This window comes from Schistocerca piceifrons, chromosome X, assembly GCF_021461385.2.
Source record: "Schistocerca piceifrons isolate TAMUIC-IGC-003096 chromosome X, iqSchPice1.1, whole genome shotgun sequence".
Lineage (NCBI taxonomy): Eukaryota > Metazoa > Arthropoda > Insecta > Orthoptera > Acrididae > Schistocerca > Schistocerca piceifrons.
Genome location: NC_060149.1, coordinates 831173527 through 831188688, shown reverse-complemented (window position 1 = coordinate 831188688; position 15162 = coordinate 831173527). Strand labels below are relative to the sequence as shown.

General features: G+C 42.1%; 1 long non-coding RNA gene across 1 annotated transcript in view; it reads right to left on the bottom strand.

Moving 5' to 3' along the window:
- Window positions 1-13186, bottom strand: part of LOC124721862 — a 33730-nt gene extending 20544 nt beyond the window's left edge. The window contains exons 1-3 of the long non-coding RNA XR_007006400.1: window positions 12498-13186; window positions 10191-10277; window positions 9830-9999 (exon numbers count right to left, since the gene is read on the bottom strand). This is a non-coding gene — a long non-coding RNA (uncharacterized LOC124721862). The remainder of the gene's footprint in view (window positions 1-9829; window positions 10000-10190; window positions 10278-12497) is intronic.
- Between the last annotated feature and the right edge of the window lie 1976 nt (window positions 13187-15162).

Genomic DNA, 15162 nt, shown 5'->3' with positions numbered 1-15162 from the left:
TGCGTCATCCTTATTCTGACAGCCAAAGCTTCAAGAGGGGTTTGAAAGGGCACAGTTGCACTACAGACTGAGTTTAGGACATAAATGCAAACTCCACCTGACACTCTATTATAGTTGCTATGGTTCCTGTAATATCCCTCATAGCCACAGAGGACAGGGGTCCGCATTGCCGGGAACCAGGTTCCCTAGAGGGCAATGCAGAAACCAGGTGCAAAGCTCAACAGTTGCCGTAGCTCAGCCAGGCGGTGGAAAAAACCACCGCAATTCCACTGGAGGACGACATCGTGAGACTGGGAAGGCATGGAACATTCAATGAGGCAGTTTACACCTCAGGGTCACCTGCTGCTGCTGACTTACTGCCTGAGCAGTCTATATCCATTGTGTCTGAGGGTCCAGCAAGATCTAGATCCTCCTCAGACACCAGAATCTCCACCTCATCCCCAGATGCAGAGCTTGTAGGAAAAGGTGGTGTGGGTGCCACCGTAGTTTCCTTGGTCTTGGGGGTCTCCTTTTTGGACTTTTCTTGCTGCTCCTTGAGTTTCTCTGACTGGGAGGGTTTCACTGATTCAGTCTCTGGGCCTGAGGAGGGTCGTGAAGCCCTATGGCCAGCTGCTTTTGGGCACTTCAGTCAATGGTGGGCGTCATCTTTCCCACTAGCAGAAACCTGTGAAGGGAGTGACTGAAGGGATCCATTCCTGGCGAGAGGAGCTGAAGAAGACTTCTCCAGCTGGGAAGTGGGGACTGGTGTCACTGATGTTTGGGGGGGGGGGGGGGGGGGCATGCTCCCGAGGTAGGTGGTGCAGGAGCAACACGGGGGAATTGCGCCCCCCCACCATCAAGGGAGCAGGTGTAGCCTTCTGGCTCTGAAGGCACTCATATTTTCTCTTAGCCTCAATGTAGGTCAGTAGGTCCAAGGTCTTGTATTTCATGATTTTCCTCTCTTTCTGTACAATCCTGCAGTCTGGGGAGCAAGGTGAATGATGCTCTCTGCAGCTGTCACAGATGGGAGGTGGGGCACATGGAGTATTGGGATGTGATGGACGTCCACTATCTTGACATATGACACTGGAAGTACAGCGGGAAGACATATGACCGAACTTCCAGCACTTAAAGCACTGCATCGGGGAAAGGATATTGGCTTGACATCACAGCAGTAGACCATCACCTTGACCTTCTCGGGTAAGGTGTCACCCTCAAAGTCCAAGATGAAGGCACCAGTGGCAACCTGATTATCCCTCGGAACCTGATGGACGTGCCGCACGAAATGAAAACCTCACCGCTCTAAATTGGCACGCAGCTCGCTGTCAGACTGCGAAAGAAGGTCCCTGTGGAATATAATACCCTGGGCCATATTTAAGTTCTTATGTGGTATGATGGTAACAGCAACATCCCAACTTGTTACAACTGAGTAAAGCCCATGGCTGGGCAGAGGATGCCATTTTTATCAAGACTGAACCAGAGCACATTTTGGACAAGCCCTATACCTCCCCAAACTTGTCCTCTAAATGCTCTCCAAAAATTGTGGCTTCATTGAAAAAAAGGAGTCCCCATCAGTTCTCATACATATGAGGTACTGGGGTGAATAAGGTTCGCTGCCACCCTTAGCCTGGCGTTCCTCCCATGGGGTGGCCAGGGAGGGGAATGATTTACAGTCATACTTTCTTGCATTGTACTGGGACTTGGTATGCTTGGAGACTGCTGGTGTCTGATCACCAGCGAATGATGACGTGGAACGCGTCATCTGCCCTCATGCCACCCACTCCGACCAGGGGGCCTCCCCACGGGCACTACCCAGCCACAGCAAAAGCCACCTGGCAGGATAATCTTTGCTAAGAGTCCCAATGCCCCAGGATGATGGGCATCTACTCCTTGGAAGAAGTGGGGAGTTAACGGCGCATGCATCAGCACAACAATCCCTGTGTTGTTAGGTGGCTACAACCAACAGAGTACATGGCGGCCCCAACACAACGGACTGGCTACTGTGCTGGATATGAGGTGCAAAGAAGTCCATGGTCATCGTCGGTGCAGAAAGAGAGACTACAATAGTGCATGGTGGAAAACGCACCCAGGAAGGTGTCCTTGTCCAAGAGATGGAGAACGAGCTGGACTACAATGCAACAATGAGAAAGTGGGCTAAAGATCTCAAGGCGCAATGCACCATGTAAGGCGTCCTTCCCCAATTGGCTCGCTCTTCGGGAAAATTTTGAAAAATAGGGGACCATCACATAAAGGCCGAAACGTAGGAGACTCCTTTTAGTCGCCTCTTACAACAGGCAGGAATACCTTGGGCCTCTTCTAATCCCTGGACCCACAGCTGAGGGGGGGGGGGGGGCGGGCAGGATAAGATGCCTCAAGTAGTATCGTAGGCCTTCTAGATACCAGAAAATATTCCTTGAAGGTGATGCCGGCATAGGAAAGCCTATTGTATAGCCACCTCCAGGAGGGCACGGTTATCAAAGGTAGAGCATTACCTCATGAACCCACACTGAAAGCAACTAAGGAGTATCCTGGATTCTAAGATCTAGACAAGGAGGAAGTTGACGACCTGCTCCAAGGTCTTCCCCACGCAGTTAGTGAGGGCAAGACTACGGTAACTACTTGGGCATGTAATGTCTTTCTCAGGTTTTAAAAAGAGAAATTAAAATTGCCTCATGCCAGAGTCGGTAAAGTGTTCTGACTTACAAATGGCATTAAAAAGTGCGAGGTGTATATCTGTTTCACATTGTGAGGTGCCACAGCATACTATAATGGATCCTGTTGTGACCAGGGGATGTGTCACGAGCCACAGACAATGCAGAACCCAGCTCCCAAATGGAAAATGTGGCAGTTTTAATCTTCATCAGAGGTGGACCAGAAGTCCAAACTACACCTTTCAGCAATCACTCTATGGTGCTGGAAACCTGGATCCCAACTGGCTGTTGCAGTAACTGTGGCAAAATATGCCTCCATAGTCTGGGCAATGTCTCGCGGATTGGTTTGGAGTGTGCTGTTCCCCATTACAGCAGCCATGTGGCACCTCCCTTCTCTCCCAGAACTACTTCTGATGGTCTCCCATACAACAGAACTTCTAGTGGAATGATTAATGGTGTTGAGAAACTGCTGCCATGACCTCTTCTTGCTCTCTCGAATAATTCGGTGTCACTTTGCCCTCGCCACCCGAAAGGCTGCAAGATTCTCTGCAGTTGGCCAACACTTGAACCTATGCAGAGCTGGTCTCGATTGGAGTCGGCACTCCACCAAGGGAGCGGTTGCCCCTTCTGTTGTCCCGTGGACTGTGGAATGGATGCTGCAGCGGCGTGGTGGATCATTTTGGTAATATTATCCACCCATGCCTCGACATTCACACAATGTTCTAACTGGGCCAAGTGACTATGAAGTGTCCAGTTGGCTCTACCGAGCACCCTTTGTTGTGGTTTCCTTTTGGGTTCCACCCCATCTGGCAGGTGAATCCAGATCAGGAATTGATCACTTCTGTGCAAGTCATTGACCACTTCTCATTGAAAAGTGTGAGCAAGAGCTGGAGAGCGAAGTGAGAGATCAATGGCAGAGAATGATCCAGTTGCTGTACAGAAGTGAGTGCTCTGTGCTGCATTTAGCAACTATGCAAGTGCACTGATGCAGCAACTACTTGTAAAGTCATCATTAAGTGGGAGAGGCGAGAAGTGGTAGTCGGTTCTGACAAAAATACCTAGACTGCCTCTAGCTCTCTCTCCACTCAGGTCATCCTTTTTGTGGAGTAAATGGCCTCGTAGGTCAGGGATATACAATTGATGGAAATAGGTTTCATGGAAAAACAGACACAGTGGCCTACCCCGAGATAAGAGAGATGGAGTATAAAGAATAAAGGAGACTATCAAACACAAATCTGTCAAAACACCCTACATTTTTCTCATGGCTACCTCACAATCTTCTGTCCACTCACACACAGCATCTTTCTTCAACAACTTTGTCACAGGTTTAGCCACGATAGCATAATCTTTCACAAAACAATGATTGTAGTTAGCTACACCAAGAAGTGACTAACTCCTTAACGAGAGCTGGAGGTGCCTATGCTGCCCATGTTAAAATCACTAAGTTTGAGGAACATTTATGAATAAACTACCAAATAGAAAAATTTGAATTTTTTTTACTTGTAGAGTGGTTTAGTATTGCAGTTATGACAGAGGGATTTTGAAGTATCTTTTCTAGTTTCCTTCCAATTATTTTTTTTATTAATGACCCAAATTTTTTTTGCAAATAATTGCTTTATAATTAAACTGAAATGAAACTACTGAACATATTGCCAAATGGCTGTGTTACAATGTAAGTTTGACCACTAGGAGTGCTGTATAAAAATTTCATTTCTCTAGCTTGAGTGGATTTTGAGAAAATGTTCCTTATATTCGAAAAATTCTAATTTACGGGAAGTGGCTATCAAAGTTTCTCAATAAATTCCTGCACTATAGGATGGATTATCAGGGTCTTCTTCATCCTCCAAAAGCTTCCTCTTCTGTCTTCTTTTCTGGCCTGTTGTTCCATCATACTTCATATGCCTTTCTCTTCTTTCTGCTCCTCTTATCCTTTCTCTGTCAATATTTCTTAGTGCTCGTACAGTGTTCACCCCAACTGTAAATCCTAATGCCTTCAGAACTTCACACTGTTCCCTTGGTTGTAGGTTGCTACTGCATCATAAATGCCAAAGTGCAGTGTTTTTATGCTTACAAACACCCTTTTAGGAATCACTTTCCAAATCAAATTGTTTACGCTCTCATTAGGATTCTGCGTCTTTCCGTGTAGACATTTGTGTAACAATGTGCTAAGTAATGAAAAATTGGTTTTATTGCATTTGTCACAACTGTTGGCAAACCATGTTTGTGATCATAGTCCTTTTTTGCATTATATTTGCACCAGGAATCTTTTGGGCACAGGCTGTGTTGAGGGTATTCATTGGAAGAGGCAGTATGAAGGAACAATGCCCACACTGCTTTTCGCATGTCACTAACATTACTAGTATTTTGCCTTATAGCATACCCATAGTATCTCTGTAGACGTTCAATCACCTCATCAGTAAGCCTGCCTCTCCCTCCTATTGTCTTCCCATCACTGAGCTTACTTGAACCCAAAGTTTGTTTGAGCCTTCGAAGCCGTGCCCCATACACTTTTGCACATGCCCAATGCATTCCAACTTTTCAACTACAAATTCATTTCCATATGGTTTCAGTTCCTCTATAGTCTTGAAACGTTTGGATTCACCCTCCCCAAGGTAGTATTTGTACCTAACGTTGTATCTGGGAACTGAACGTTCAAAAATTTGTTTCACTCCATCCACTTCCATTGCTCCACTTGATCCACTAAAATTTGCCTCCCAGGTTCCACTGTGCTCTCCTTTGATTTTATTTTTGCACCTACAATGTTTTGATAATATTGTAACATCTATCACTTTTGCACTATCACCACAAGTAGCAGTTACAACCCCATTCAGGGATTTATGAGCCCTCTTTTGCCAGGAACCATCTAATGCCTCTACCAAGTCCCTAGAACCACCGTTCATTTCTACAGATTCCTCCACTGCTTCCTTCATGGTTTTCAAATCCACATCTTCAACAGAGGATCCTACCAGTTCACAGTAGTACCCAAATTTGCATGGAGGCGATGGCAAGTTCATAATACCACAAAACAGTTTACCAGCAGCAGACCCTTTTCCAATGGATCGAAGACCATACACAAGTCGTCGAACATTCACATCAAACACTCTAGATCGTCCATTTTCACCAAAGAGACTGACACGTGAATTGTACAAAGTCACTTGATACTTGCAACATGCACAGATTATCTTCATCTCACAAGCTAAACCAAAGTGCTTTGTTATCTCTAGTCCCACTCCTACACTTGAACATATTTTGCACAGAACACTTTCTTTCAGCACAGAAGATAATAATCCAATATTCAGTACTTCATTAATATCATCACTGTCACTAACATATTCACGAAATCTGTCACTTCCACCAGTCAGCTTCTTGCTAGAAGATGTCACAGGGCTATCACCGGCCATGTGTTGCTTAGCAGAAGAACGAACTGTTTCAGTAATTGTAGTATTGCAACTTGGTATTAGTGTTAATTTTCTTTTCCCTATGTTCTTCCTCTCCTTATATACACGGTTACTAAAATGTGGCATCATAACCAGAACAACGCTTTACACAAGAAGTATAATACTACCAACAACAGGTGCAACACTGAACTAATTCGAAACGGTAAACAGCAAAGAGACGATGTTCCACACTCTTAGCGCTTCATTTGTCACAGAAAACAAAGTAGCCAACCCTTGCACACTCGCTGTATGCATAACGTAAGGTGCTGTATGTGTAACAGGCCGAGAAAATCCCAAGCAGTTCGCCAGGAAGTCACAAGAGGGAGTTAGATGCATTCAGCGGCCACCCATTTCCTCTACAGGCGTGGGGGAAAATGGTAATAACTCCACTTCTAGGGTGAGTAGAACAATAATTCAAAGTTTACATTAAAGAGGAATGTTCCAATTAATTTTCAGTAGGGAGAAAAAAAAAATCTTAATTTTTTGGATTTGACCACCTCCGGCTCCCCTTAACATTAGTGGCCACTGAAAAAATCTGAACTGCTTTGTTAGTACTATATCTGCCTGAACTCCTGTACTAATAATATATCCCAGGTACTGGACCTGTGACTTTGCAAAAGAACAGTTTTATGTCTTCTGGCTTAAATGGGCACTTTGCTGCATGGACAACATAATCTTTAACCTCTCCACATGCTCCTAAATTGTTCTTGAAAAAAATATTATATCATTTAAATACACAAGACACACAGACCTCTCAGTAACAAGTTGGCAAATCTTTGAAAAGTGGCACACCAAAATGCACACAGAGAAACTCACAGTGTCTGGAAGGAACCACAAAAGCTGTCTTTGGCCAATCTTGTGGTGCAATCACAATTTGGTGGTAACCTGAGTGAATGTCAAGGGGAGTAACATACTGGTAGTTTCATCAATAAAGAGTAAACCTTAAGTGTCAGGGGTCATGATCATATTTACTGCTCTCATATTACCACACAGATGTTTTTTTTTTTCTCTCCACTGACTGACCTCTTTGTGACCACTACAATCGGAGAGGGTTGAATTATCCCTGCAGCCAGCTGTTGCTGAATAGTTTACTCAACAACACATTGTAGATAAAAGGTTTTTGAGTGATCTGTCTAGCAACTTCTGTGGAGATTTTATGCTGTACAAAGTCAGTTCAGGTAGAGGTAGGAACTTCTCTCTTAACTGATTCCTTAATAAAGGCATAATTGCACAAACCTTTCTCACTGGCAACTCCTTCTACTCTGCTTAAAGTGTTTCTCACATTGAACAACTTCTTAAGTTACTTCCTCTTCACTAACTAATATAGTTCCATGTGGGATTGCTACATCTCTCTGACCAAAATTATCAACACACACAAACTCAAATCCTCTTTACTACTGCTTCTGCTTTACTTATGCTTCTTTTGACACAAAATTGCAGCCGGTTTAGAACACCATTCTGGCTGAACAGAATCAACTAGAAAGTCTGATCTCAGGGTATCCAAGTTTTGATAGCAATCCAGAGAACTCTTCCTGTACCTTCGCTGATACTGACAGAGGTACTAGTTTTTAATGACCATGTATGTGGTTCTATTGGAACCTGCAGAGGAGGTGCATACAGCAGGTTTCTTGTGACTGAGGTGTGCACTTACTGTCACAATAGTGAACTGCCTCAATGAATTGCGAAGTGTGTGTCTTATAACCTATCACTGCCTGAAAATGGTTCAGGAAGTCTTTCCCTAAAATTACATCACAACCTCGTCTGTGTTTGCTCACCACTTCCATATACTGAATTCATACTTTCTTCCATCAATATGCATATCTCCCACACAGGTATTGGCAGAATCAATTATCCCCTCACCTAAATTACTTCTGTTACTATGCGGTGGCCTGAGCACATGTTTATTTTGCGAAACAAATAAAACACTAACTGGAGCCCCCTTACCCATTAACATTTTGCTAGTCATTCCTCTAAGCTTGCCTTCTAAGACTATGTTTGCTACCTCATTGATTTCTTCATTTCTCACTGGGTTAGTTGTTCTTGTAGGGGTGAGGGTGGGTAGCAGGGCCTGCCCCATGCTTGTTTCACCACAGTGTGTCTGAATTTCCCTCCAGTGACCTCTCGTTCTGCCTATTACTCTGCAGTGCCGTCCACTGTGGAAAACTCTGAGGGCAGTCATCAATCGCATGCCCTATTGTATGACATTCTGTACAACAAGGAGCACGACAGTGCTCAACCATGTGGATCCGTTTTTCCCACTGCTGACAGTTTGTATCATTTACAAAAATGTAGCACTGCGTATTATTGTGCACAGGGGCTGGAGAAAAAAAAAAAAAAAATTACCCCCTTCCTCTGCAGTGGAGCCAGTCTCATGGCTTCATGTAATGAGGCGGCAGATGCCATCTTAACCTCAGTCCCAAACTGCAGATTTATTCCTTGAATAAATACATCAATAGCTCTTGCTTCAGCTTCTTCAATTAGAACCTCATTCTGAGTAGTATCTTTGCCCAACGCAAGACAAAGTTTGCATTCTATCAGCAAAAGCCTCAAAATCTTGACCAGTTTTGTGGCAAAGAGAGGACCTCTTATTAGAGTAGTGCTCTACTAACAGCTTCGCTAGGACATAAGAGACTGCACGTCTTGCAAGGCATCAACCGATTACAAAAGTAGAGGCATCGCCCAAGAGTTTTAATCTTTTAACATTTAGTAAAAAACTATCATGCCAGGAGCAAGGGAGCCCTATGCTGTGGACATTTTTCATAAAGGTGGTGACACTTTCGCTGGGTTTTCCCAAAAAGGAAGGGTACTAGCAACATTTGGTACACATGCCACAGTTTCCATTGCAGTGGCTCTAGAAGTGCCTGCAGTAGTTTGGCTTACTGCCTGTATAGTTTTGCGTTCACATTGATGTGCCAGGTTAGCAATCTGTTCCTGTAGCTTTATTTTCTGTAGTAACAATTCATTAACCTGTACTTGTACGAAGGTGGCATTATCTATGTTGCGGTGTTAAGTCAAGCGTTGGCACACCAGTTCGAAACGAGAGAGCAGAGGGCGCTGTGAAGAAGTCAGCCAATCGCACGCTGACCGACCCCTCTCCAGGACAACAACGCAATGTCAGTGCCCTCTATGCAAAGAGGACATAAGCGCCGTGTCTACTGATCATGAACCAGTTCTACAGCAGCATCAAGAATAGGCACTTCAAAACCAGTGACTTACTAACATTATTACTTTGCTTGTATTAGAACTGTATATACTGAAAGACATTGTTTATTTTGTCTGTTGCCCTTTGCTTGTGACACATTTATGTCATTCTCAAAGTTAAGTATTGTCATCAACTCATTTCATAATAAAACTCTTTAATACTATGTGATTGAAATGTTGTCTAGTGACCCAAGAAGCTAGTTTCCTAGACACCCTGACTTTGACAACTAGGCACAACTAGGCAGGATTCAACTATCTACCTCAGCACTGGTTGGTCAGTTTGTGGGGGTTGAAGGGACCAGACTACAAAGGCCATCAGTCCCTAGCTCAGCATTACCATCACCAGTGGCTTCTTGGCATTCCTGTAGTCAATTCACCATAAGCGCGTATCAGGCATGATTACAAAATATAAGGCCAAAAATTCTAGACATAAAATGTGTTACAAAAGAAAATAAGGTCTCGGCACAGAACTACAAAAAAAAAAAAAAAAAAAAAAAAAAACCTTATCGGCATGATGTCCAGTGACAGCAGCTTACCAAAGAATTGCAGTATGACACTTACATTTGCCTTTCCAGCACTGGGTGGAGAGTTGCAGCAATGTTGGCAAGGACAGCAACATGGTGCATGTCAACCACCACAATGGAGTCAGCGGTGTCAGCACGGACACCCAGCGGATGGCGTGGCGACGGTGAGATGTGGTGGAGTTAGCACGGACCACGCTGGGCCGGTTGCTGCAGCAGCACAGCATGTGGCATGAGCTATGCGCAGGCAGTGATTGCTTGACAGAACATAGCATTACTTTTAACTAATCAAACGATGCACAAAATATAACAAAAATACAATCAGACTATATAAAGGAACATACCGTTTATATTATTATAAAGAGTATACTGGTAAAAGAGAAAGTTCCAATTCCACCTACCTGCTTTGACCAATGATACCATCAAGATGGGAGATACCCCTGTTTCAACTATATACAATATCGTAACCATGTCATCACGCGTTCCACCTGCAAACAAACATGAATAACATGTGAAATATTTAACTGCAGCAATAGAATTAAACTAATGGGACACATACAGGAAGAACAGCATTTTGGGTGGTGGACAAACTTAATATGTGACAATAAGAATAATATCAACCTTCCACAACAATTAAAAAATTAAGCACATAAAATTCCTGTCATTCAACACAACCAAATCAATAAATAAATAAATAAATGCAAAAGTTATTGATATTGTAAATTTTGCATGGCATATATAGCTCAAATGCTACACACACACACACACACACACACACACACACACACACACACACACACACACACACACACACACACACAAAAAAACGAAAAACCAGTTTGCCATCAGTCCAAAGTAGGAACTTGATTGGAGACAACAAGCAATGGACCTCGTAGTAGATTTGTGTGTTGTATCCATGACTGACAAAAAAAGAAAAATATTAAATCTCCAACCATACACAACACTAATTCTAAATACAAATGTGAATCCATCAGCCATAATCTGCAAAAAACACAGCAGCTCTCGGTATTCACTTCCTACTCGTCCATAACTAGGCTAACAATCTCGATCACACACGTTTGCATTACGTAGAGGCTGTTCCACACAATAGCAGAACCTCTATGAGCAGTTTTATTTTTAATTAAGCCTATAGGGATAAAATTGTTTTAAGAGAAGCACTGTATTGCCATAGTGTTATAGTTGTTAAGACAGAACACATTAGTAATGTGTACAACAAATCTAACAGGTACCAGATTGTGGCATGTAGTATACAAACAATGTAGTGTGTGACCCAAATTACAAACACTATTACCACCGACGACATCAGCACCTGAGCCTGAGGGCATAACCTGAGGCAGTAAATAGCATCGAGGTCTAAAAATGGTTCATTCTGCAAAATTGTGCTGTAAGAATGTTGTATAAAGCTGATACATAAAAGCCTTGCAGAAGTCTCTTCAGGGACACTGAGATTCTTACACTTAATGTCTCATCACATTTACAGCCTAATGATACTTGTGGTTAATGCGAAATAGGCCTAGTGCATTTTCTTTATGTCAACAATGACCGTCTTATAAACCCTTACCTTCTATTTCAGCTAGTTCTTTTGAAATTGCAAATTTGCAGTAGTACCTTCAGTTGGACGGCATGTCTCCTTTTGCATTTCACAAGTTTCAACATTACGCACTTCTGTGGTTGGAAATAAAGCCGAAGAACACCATTATTTAACAACACAAAATTTTAAAACAAGAGTTCAATTTTAAGAAGCTTTCCCAATGATTAATATAATTTTAATCTTAAGCTGCACACAGCACAGCTGTGTACCCTTTCACGTGATAGTTACACGACAAAGTAGCCACTAATTTGCACACAGCTTTGAAACTGAATCTGCAGTTTATAGTTGGTTAGTTCCATGGCTCATTTTGCATGGTAGATCATAATGATGGGGTAAAAGTCATTTTATATTCACAATGCAAAATAATTTGTACATATGGTTACATTCCAAACGTTTTCAGGTCTTTTGTTTATATTTTATGTTGTTTTTTAATTACAAAAAAAAAAAAAACGATAAACAGATGGGAGTTGGTAATTCCTATCCATCAATTTTTTACACATTACAGTTACAGAGATTGTTCCTACAGTGTAGATGGGGTTGCCAAGGAGAAACTTTCCCAGTTTGTTTTCAAATTTAGCTTTGCTGTCAGGCAGAAATTTTATATCATGAAGTAAGTGGTCAAAAATTTTGGTGGCAGAATTGTGTACCCCTTTTTTGTGCTAAAGAGAAGAGAACGTTAATGTAGAGTAATTAATGTAATACTTCCTTCTCGTATTGTAATTATATACATCAGTGTTCCTTTTGATCTGCAATGCATTATTTACAACAAACTTTGTGAGTACAACTTGCAGTTTGAATACAAAAGTCACAGTTGTTGGGACGATTGTACCTTTGAGATTTTGTCTATAGCCTAAAATATTAATTTGGTACCACCACAGACTAACACGCATGTGATTGTAACAAAAGATGAACAACACCATAAATACTAATGAAAACATTATTTGTGTCAAAAGCATGTCTGCTGGAAAACATTCATCTCTCTTCATTTCGGACTGAGAGTCTTCAAAGTGAGGCTTAAAAAATCATATGCGTATAAATTTTATAAAAAAAAAACGATATTCTGGCTGCAATCATTTTAGCCGCTCAACTTACTTACCTCACAGAATTTGAAATGTACAGTACATTTCAATTTCTAACTCCAACAATTACTCGTCCTGATTTTTTTGCTTTCTGGTGAAAGACAGTGAAAACTTCCTTTCGCCTTTAGAACAAATGATTCTTCCCACACGAAATTCAAAACCGTATGTTAATTACCTAAGTTTTTAATCTCATGTATATTGTCACAGTCTTCACATCACAATATTTAGCCGCTTATGCGGTTTTAGGGGTTACATTTCTATACATCGATATCGCACTTTCAGGCCCCATACCACAAGTAGTCGAGAAGAAAAGGTAGTCTCTTGCGTAGATCTTTAATGTGCCGCAGCATTCATGCTACATATTTGCACAATAAGGAAGTAGAAACACGAAATTCACCAATTATGGCACGATAGCGTCGGAAACTGAGAAATCGAATTGAAATCGAGCTTATGCTGTACGGTGCTTCTACACAGTCTATACACAGGACAATTACAGCGAGGTCTTCAGCCACTGGAAACATTACTACTTAGTCGCGCGCCAACACAAATTAGTGTCTACTATCCACACACTAGTTTGAAACAATAGAGTTACAGCTTCGTCTTTGTGTATAGTTTTGGTTTTGCTATGTTTTTGTCAGAGATGTGGCTACGCTAGTACGTCAAGACGACATGTTAAATCGATACCAATGAAGCCAAGGTTGCTACATAGAAGGATGGGCCAATGTGTTCGGCAGCGATCGGGCGCTTCCGTGTGACGTCACTGTCGAGAAGCTTCAGCAGCGCGAGAAGTTCGCATACGGCACTATTGCGCTTAAACTAACATTAATTTACGAAAAGTGAAGGACAATATAATGAATTATGGATTCGATCGAAGCTTACCAATACAGGGACTGAATGTTAATACCTGCTACGACTTTGAAACTCTTATATTGTCTCTCTGGTAATGACATAAGTAAAACTACAGATTTGTGGCTCCCCCTCAATTTATATTCTATTACTCAATATTTTTTGTTAGATAACAACAATCTGGTATGCTTCAGTCCTTTTTTATATATTTTACAATTTTAATAGTACTGGAAACGCAACAATTACAAGAGCTTTCAGTTTACTAAACACATTTTGTGCACCACAGTTGGCAATAATGTGTACCATCTTTTTCATGCAGGTATTAAGGAGCAACCGTACGTCTAGTTATTTGAAACATTACTACATATAATGATACAGAAGCCCGGTTTAATGAACTCACATTCAAAAATTTTAAGAAGAATTTAAATACCTTAATCAGATCTGGAGGGGACTGCAGAAGCTCTCCACCTGTGTGCTGCTTTCTGCTGCTGCTGTTTGGCCTCTGTGCCTTTGCAGGTGTGTTCAAGTGCCTTATCCGGAGAAAGGTTCTGGTTTTAGCGCACACTGTGATGACCTCTTGAGGAATAGTTGGAAACTTCCCAATTAAAAGTCTCGTCAGGTTTCTGATCACATTGCCGTCTTTACACAGACCGCTGCCATGAAAATTAAAAACAAGCATCTCTAACTGCATAACAACATCAAACCACTCATCTGAAGGGGTGATTAAGCCACCACGAGACAGTTTCTCAATCCACCCAGGACTTGCATGGTCTTTCGACACTTCGAGTGTCTTACCACTAGGATGACCAAGTGATTTGTCAATGGAGACGCACCTGGAGCAATATATCCAGCGATGTAGCGGAGACCTTCTAGAGAACACTCTGAATCTTCTATCAAAGGTGGAACAATTAAGTCATGTAGTGTGATGTCCCTCATTTGTTGATCACCTTCTATCATTGACAACGCTTCCTCAAGGCCCGGCACAAGTCCTGTAAACAGGTTGGAAGTCAAATAATTTGTATCAGTTTTCGCTGAGACTGGACAAGAACTGCGTAACTGAATGTCAGCAATACTTTTGTTCATAACTAAAATACGCAAACGGCTTTTAAATTCCACTGGTAAGGGATGATCATAGGCTCTGCCAATTGCTCTCATCTGGGAAAATAAGTTTTCAAGGCAGTCTTGGTTGAAACTTGAGGTCAATACATACTTCAAACCGTAGCCACGTTTTAAAGCCGAAAAACAACCCAGCAGTGACCGAATCGAGGTGAGTAATCCCTTTTGGAAAGGAAGTAAAGTTTTATGATTTCCCACTCTCATTTTTTCACAGACGGAGTAGAATCTGCCAAGAACTTCCTCCTGCGTCTCCTTACACAATTCAAAAGCACTTGGAATTGGCCGTTTGCCGACAGGTACCCTCGAATTCATAACATCAAAAGTGTCGTTCACCAATTCGAAGAATTCTGCCGTGTCTTTTTCTTCAGGCATTACAAAAGAAATTGCTTCTGATTCAGTGTTGGAAAAGAGTTGGCAAGCAAGATGAACGCGCTGTCGATCTCTTCCACAAACTGTCAGATGATGAGCAGTAAGCTTAGGGCACAGTTTCAGTTCTCCATTATCTTTCGACAATAGCTGCTCGATTACGCGCTTTCTTATCGTTCTTCCGTCACTTAATGAGAAACCACCGTCTAAAAGGTGGTTTCTGAGAAGTTTCACCATATGTGGTACATCAGCAAATACCCAAACACGTTTCGTTTCATCATCTGGGTTGGTGAAGCACGTGTTTGTGTAGTCGATGTGGAATTCCTTCCACACTTTCCCAGTTTTACCCCCCAA